The 7,170-nt window shown below is 34.7% G+C and overlaps 1 long non-coding RNA gene across 1 annotated transcript; it reads right to left on the reverse strand.

Annotated features, from left to right (window-relative positions):
- Positions 1 to 1,065: 1,065 nt before the first annotated feature.
- LOC120073751 lies at positions 1,066 to 5,608 on the reverse strand. Its single transcript, XR_005480789.1, has 2 exons — positions 5,203 to 5,608; positions 1,066 to 2,006 (listed from the first exon to the last, which is right to left on the reverse strand). It is a non-coding gene; the product is annotated as an uncharacterized LOC120073751 (long non-coding RNA).
- Positions 5,609 to 7,170: the final 1,562 nt, after the last annotated feature.

Consider the following 7,170-nt stretch of genomic DNA (forward strand, 5'->3'; position numbering starts at 1 on the left):
CCCAATTGCTGTGTGTTTAGAAGCTGAAGCCGGAGAAATTTTAGCCATCTTGGTCGAGTTGCAGCTTGCCGAGGAGACTGGTTGTGGGGCAATTTGGCTTGAATATGATGCGGAGGGTGTGGTTAAAAATCTTCAACCTCTGTCGCTTTCTCTTCCCCCTTTTGGGGTAACTTTATCTAAAGCCTATTCTTTAATGAGTTGTTTAGGTGTCGTGGGCTTGAGCTATGCCCCTAGATATTGTAATTTGGCCAATAAGATGGTCCATAATTTGGCCAATCACGCTATTTCTTTTTCTTTTTCTCATCGTTAAATCTTTGATTTTCTTATTGACTTTCTCATTTTGTTGGGTTGAGAAGGAAGGATTTGTTTTTTTTTCAAAGGTATTATAATTAAAGTGTGAGAACCTCAGATCTCGAAGTCGATAGTATAAACACTATACGCTCTTGTTGATTTTAGGAAGGATGTTATTATTGTTGTGCTTCAAAAATAATAATAATAATAATAATAATAAGTTAAGATTAAAATGATTATTTTTTAAGAAGTGCAATTTATTTATTATTTTTTTTTTTAAAAAAAATGGTAGAATCTAAATAGATAGCGTGCTAAGTAGGCTATTTCACAAACTATTATTAATCACAAATGCAAATTTTTAAGAAAGTTTCATCTTTAGTTAAATTTCTAAAATTTTAATATAAAATTAGAAACACACAAAATGTAGGGAGAATTCCATTGAAAAAGAGAAAAAATAGAATCGACTAGAATCACAATGAAAATTAGCATTCATATTTCTTTACCTTATCCTAGCTCATGCATCCGAGAAATAAATTTCATTATATCTCATTCATCGCATTATCCAACTCGAACAAAAAATGTGTTCCATCAGACAAAATCATGTCTATGTATTTGAGTGACAATTCATGTCATGTGACTTTGTAATTGTCGTATTCACTTTTAATTTTTTTCACTACTCTTTGATAATGTGAATGTGTCATCTTTGTAGCACTCCTTGATCGTATTTCTTGCATTCCAACATAACGTTTAGAAAGAAAGAAGTGTCATCATAACTTTTTTTTTTTTCATTTCACTAATTTGTTTTTCTTCTTCAAGTCCTAGCACATTTACATAACATTTCATGAATAACATTCACAATTGTTAATAAAAGTTGAAGCGTATAAGTTTTCCCCCAAACTTAAGGGAGGCAATGTCCTCATTGACTAGAGTATGAGAAAGGGTAAAAAACAAGGTAATTATTTGGCTAGGCTCTCCTAACTAGGTTGTTTAAATGTGTGGAAAACTAGCCTAAGGAGGTTTTGCACATAAAGACAAATGATGCTCTTGGTTTTGTACACTTTAGGTTTGACAAGAAGGCAAAGAATGAGATATGCTCTAATTATCATCATCAAGGACTACTTTGTAAAACAAAAGACTAGCATGCTCATTTACTTACATGATCCTTAATATTTTTATTTGGTATTATGTTTCCAAACTCTTTAAGTGAAAGCACTTTAAATCTACCTAACTCTAACCTAAAATCTAAAACAAAGAAAAGAACTATGCACAAATATACTGAAAGCAATAAAAGAGAACTGAGAACTACCCTAATGAGCTTTGGAAACTCCATCATCATATTCATCAGCAGTGGAAAAATAGGATCCTCGAGGCTTGATGTAGCTCATCAGATGGTGGTGGAGGAGTGGTCTTGCTCACTGAAACAGGAACCTTAGGTGGCTATCTTTCTTGACTTCTTTTTCCAAAGTCTGACGTCTACCTACCTTCATATTTCTTATCATGCTCCACCATTCCTTCGAGCATAGATTTTGTGTTGCTTGAGGAGTGGAGGGTGGCCAATAGGCTTTTAGTGGCCCACTCAGATTCTGATGACGTTATTTGAATATTGAGAATTTAGATTGGTGCAGCCGCATCGTTGCCATGATGCGGGTGCATTGCCCTTTTAATTTTTCAAATATTTTCTTTTCACGCCAGCTCCCTTCTGGACTCCTTTTTATCTAAAACACTTGAACTAAATCATTAAAAAGTTCAGGAGACTCCATATACACTTTTAAGTTTTTCTTCGTTTTGAATACCAACTTAATAATTTAGCAATTTTAACTCCTAAGTAGGTCTCCAAGTCGAGGTGTTCCCTATGGTCAGCTTAAATACCTCTTCCTTAGATAAGACCATCCTAAACAGAGTTTTCTCACATATACTACTGGTTGATATTTGGAAACTCTTAAGTTCTCTCTTTGTTTATTTATTTTTTTTGTTTTCTTTTAAATAAAGAAGTTAACTTGTCGTAATTTCAGTAGCAAGACGAAGGCATTGTTACTTCATTTTCAGACCATCGACCTATAATGATTACCTTGGATCTCAAGCATTTTTCAAACCAGAAGAGGAAAAGGAATTTCAATTTCGAAGACATGTGAACTCTGAACCCTGATTCTAAAAAGATCATCAAAGATGTGGGTAATTGGGACATACCAAGTTCTATTATTCCTTTAAAGAAAAGCCTAAATAGAAGTTCAAGTTCACTACTCAAATGGGGAAGAGAAACTTATGGTAACCATAAGTCCAGAATAAGCAATTGCATAAGAGTTTTGCAAGCAGCTCATGACAACCCCTTTATTAAAAATTATGATCAAGTCCACCTAATCGAATTTGAGCTGGAAAAACTCCTTGAAGAAGAAGAGATCTACTGGAAACAAAGATCTAGGGAGGATTGGCCTAAGTTTGGGGATAGGAATACAAAATAGTTCCATAAAAAAGCCTTCATAAGAAGGGAAAAAAAAAAAACACGAAATCAGAGGGATTTTTTCTGAAAATGGCGCCTGGACCGATGATGACAAACAATCCAAGAAACTTTCATGAAGTATTTCAAGATCTTTTTACCTCCTCAGATCCAACTGATAATCAAATCAAGGTGATAACATATCATGTTAAAAGGAAAGTTACTCCTGAGATGAATTCCAAACTGACCTCTGTTTACACTCGAGAGGAGAATGAATTAGCCATAAAACAAATGTTTCCAACTAAAGCACCTGGATCTGATGGGTTTCCTGCCATTTTTTATCAATCTTACTGGGATATCATTAGTCATAAAACCATTGAAAAATGTTAATATGTTCTTAACCATAACAAAGGCTTAGCTTCTTGGAACTCTACCAACGTAGCTCTTATTCCCAAAATTACAAATCCTCAAGAAGTTAGTGATTTTAGACCAATTAGCCTTTGTAGCTTATAAAATTGTGACTAAATCAATTGCAAATAGGCTAAAAATGGTCTTGAGTGACATTATCTCTAAAGACCAATCAACTTTTGTCCCTGGGAGAGTTATTTCTGACAATATAATGATTGGCCATGAATATCTTCACTTCATTAAGAATAAAAAATCAGGGAAAGATGGAGCAATTGCCTTGAAAATCGATTTTAGCAAAGCTTATGACAGACTTGAATGGTCCTTTTTAAAAGCAATGCTAATTCAGCTTGGGTTTGATCCAAATTTTGTATCCTTATCTACTGATGTATCTCTTCTATTCAATTTTCCATCTTAATAAATGGATCCTCATCTGGTTGTTTCTATCCTTCAAGGGGTCTCCGTCAAGGAGATCCTCTTTTTCTTATCTATTTTTATTAGCTACTGAAGGTTTTTCTTCTTTTATGCTTGCTAATCACTCTTTGGATGCCATTTTAGGTGTTTCTATATCTCCTTCAAACCCAGTGATCTCACACCTCTTATTTGCTGACGACAGTCTCATCTTATGCAAAACAACTGAACAAAATTTTACAATTCTTAAGCATATCTTCCTTTGATACGAAGCTGCATCAGGAGCCAAAATCAATTTGTTGAAGTCTGCATTGATGTTCTCCCTGAATATAAACAAGGATAGAAGGCATTTTTTAAGTTGCATTCTTGGTGTTCAACAGGTGGAGATTTTTGGCAACTATCTCAGACTTCGTTCCTCCTTTTCAAATAGCAAAACAAAAGATTTTAAATTCACCGTGGACAGAATTTGGAAGGTGATGCAGGGCTGGAAGTTTTCCTTTTTCTCAATGGCTGGAAAGGAAATTCTTATTAAGAGTGTTGGCCAAGCTATTCCAACGTATAGTACAAGTCTCTTTAAGTTGCCAAAGCACCTATATTCTGAAATCACTAAAATCTTTGCAAGGTTTCTATGGGGTTCTACTTCAAAGGAAAGCCAAATACATTGGATCAAATGGTCTAGGTTGTGTCTTCCAAAGGCATTAGGTGGCTTAAACTTCAGGGATCTAGAAGGTTTAAATTTTGATCACTAAATAGGTTTGGAGGCTTGTTTCAAATCCAAATCTTCTTGTTTCTAAAATCCTCGAAAGTTTATACTTCAAGGATTGCTGTATTTGGAAGCTATAGAAGGAAAAAAGGACTCATTCCTTTGGAAGAGTCTTCTTTGGGGCAGTTCATTATTAAAGGCAGGGCTTAGATTTAGAGTGGCTAATGAAAAATCCATTAAAATGTTTGTGAATCCTTGGATCCCAAGAGAGTTATCTTTTAAGGCAACCTGAATTAGTAACCATTTTAAATCTGATCTAGTTGGGATTTCATTACTCAGTATGGCTCTTGGGATATTGATCGTTTAAAGCTTCCTGTCCCTAAAAATGAAGTGAATATCATAAAAAGAATCCCAATAAATTTGAGATACAGAGACAGACTAATATGGCACTATGATAAATACGGTTCTTATTCAGTTAAATCAGGCTATCAATGGTTCCAACGATCTATCACGTATCGTTGTTCTGCAGCGAAAATATAATGGAAAAAATGTGGAACAATATTTGGAAACTAAAAGGTTCCTTCTAAAAATCAGGGTGATTATGTGGAGAGCTCTTCAAAACATTATCCCTACAAAAGATAACCTATGCAAAAAAGGGATTACCCAAACAACTTTTTGTCCGATGTGTGCAGAGGATTACGAAAATTTAGATCACATCCTTTTCTCTTGTAGGAGAGCAAAATCTTTATAGCCTATGATTATGAATGAAAAGCTCACATTGGAGGATTTTAATGGAAGTTTCACTGATAGATGGAAGGCTATGAATGATTTGTGCACATCCGAAGCTCTGGATTTAATAACCATTACTTGCTGGGCTTTATGGAATGATCGCAACTTTGTCACAAATGGTAATTTGATTTCTCCAGTTGAAATAAGGTGCAATTGGATTAAGGCTTACCTTGAGGAAGTCTCAAATTTCTTTAACAGAAGACAGATGAATGTTACTGCTGCTCCAAGTTCATCCTCGACCTGTTTATGGAAATGGCTTTCTCCTCCTTCGGGTGTTTTTACTCGAAGTGTTGATGGTGCGTGGAAATCAAATTCTTCTACTGGCCTTGGAGATGTAATTCGTGAGATGAATGGTTCTGTGATTTCCACGAAATCTCTTCACATTGAGACTGATTACTCGCCTCCTCTTGCTGAAATTTTAGCAGTGATTGAAGGTCTTCATTTAGCTCACTCATTATAGATCTTTCATATCAGAGTTAATTCAGCTAATCTCTTGTATGAAAAGCAAGTCGTGATGAATGAAATTGGGTGTTGTGTTGATGAGGTTCTTCAGTTGTGTAATCTTTTTGGTTCTATGTGCTTCAACTTTATAAATAGGGATTGTAATATGGTACCTCATTGTATCCCTAACTATGCTAGGGATAACAATTCATGTGAAATTAGGGTGATTGCCTTAAAATTATAAAACAAAACTTGATTATTTTTTTTTTAAAAAAAAGTCTAAAACATAAATATGAAAACTTCGAGTTCAAACATCAAAACTAGAAATTTTAAAACATAATATCCTGAAAACATGAGCGGAAGTATATGACTGGTCCAGTGATTCGATTACGGATTTCGCTTGTCATTCACCGACGTGTTCTTACTCTTACCTAAAAAAATAAACATGAGAAGGAATGAGTATAAAATATTCAATAAGAAACTTACTACCGGGGTAAGGCTAAGCATCTATGTCCTCCAAATGTCACTCCCTAGTGGGACGTACATAAACCTCTACTTTCCATGGAATGGTCAACTAGTGCATAGTTGAACTCACACTATCATAGATTAAGTGTACCCACAAACCTCTGGTGAAGTCCCGAAGGAGATCACCACATCTGGTGAATCTCGAAGAAAACATGAACCTCTGGTGAATCCAGAAGGAAACACGAAACCTCTGGTGAAATCTTGGAAGAAATCACTACCTCAGGTGAATTCCGAAAAAAAATACAAACCTTTGGTGAAATCCTAAAGGAGATCACCACCTTTAGTGGGTATTTAATTACAGGTTGGGGTAACTACCACCATTATAACATAACATCCATCATAAAACATAGTCCCACAAATATGCAATACATATCACCATGTTCGATATTTATCTAGCAAATCATATAAACAAAATAACCTAGCTCATGCTAGCACTCGTAACATGCTTCAAAACATAATCAAGATCAACTTATTTATCCTCATGCATCTTGATGCAAACGGTCTTAGAATCCTCAAAATTAATCCTAAGTTTATCGTCGGGCACATAGGTGGTTAATTACAAGTAAGGGTAACTATGTTCATCTAGCAAATCATATAAATAAAATAACTTAGCTCATGCTAGTACTCGTAACATGCTTGAAAACATAATCAAGATTAACTTACTTATCCTCATGCAAACGGTCTTAGAATCCTCAAAATTAATCATAAGTTTATCGCCTGACACATAGGCTGTTCCAGTAGTAAGAATACTTACCTCAAATTTGGTTAGAAATATTAGTCCACGAAATTAATCTTCCTTAAAACCTTTGGAAACCTTGAATCAATCCTAAAACATAAATTACCAAATTTAATTTAGCAACCATGGCCTAAAATCATGCATCCAAAATTTTAAATTAACCCTTTGGGGTCTAAATCCAATTAACCAAATTGGTACAAATATCCTCAATTTAACTTACTGAATATGAGGCTTGGTCCAACGTTAGTTTTGAAACTCAGATCAATTAGCGAACCTGAGCATAAAAAAAAGCCCACATTTAACAACTTGATTTCCACAATTACCCTTAATCCAAAAGGCCCAAAGTGTTGAAATTCACAAATCTTACCAACTTAACAATGTCTCAACTCTATGGCAACGTCTCAAAATCTCCAAACAATTATCCAAAACGTAACT

The sequence above is a fragment of the Benincasa hispida genome, chromosome 3 (assembly GCF_009727055.1).
Source record: "Benincasa hispida cultivar B227 chromosome 3, ASM972705v1, whole genome shotgun sequence".
Classification (NCBI taxonomy): domain Eukaryota; kingdom Viridiplantae; phylum Streptophyta; class Magnoliopsida; order Cucurbitales; family Cucurbitaceae; genus Benincasa; species Benincasa hispida.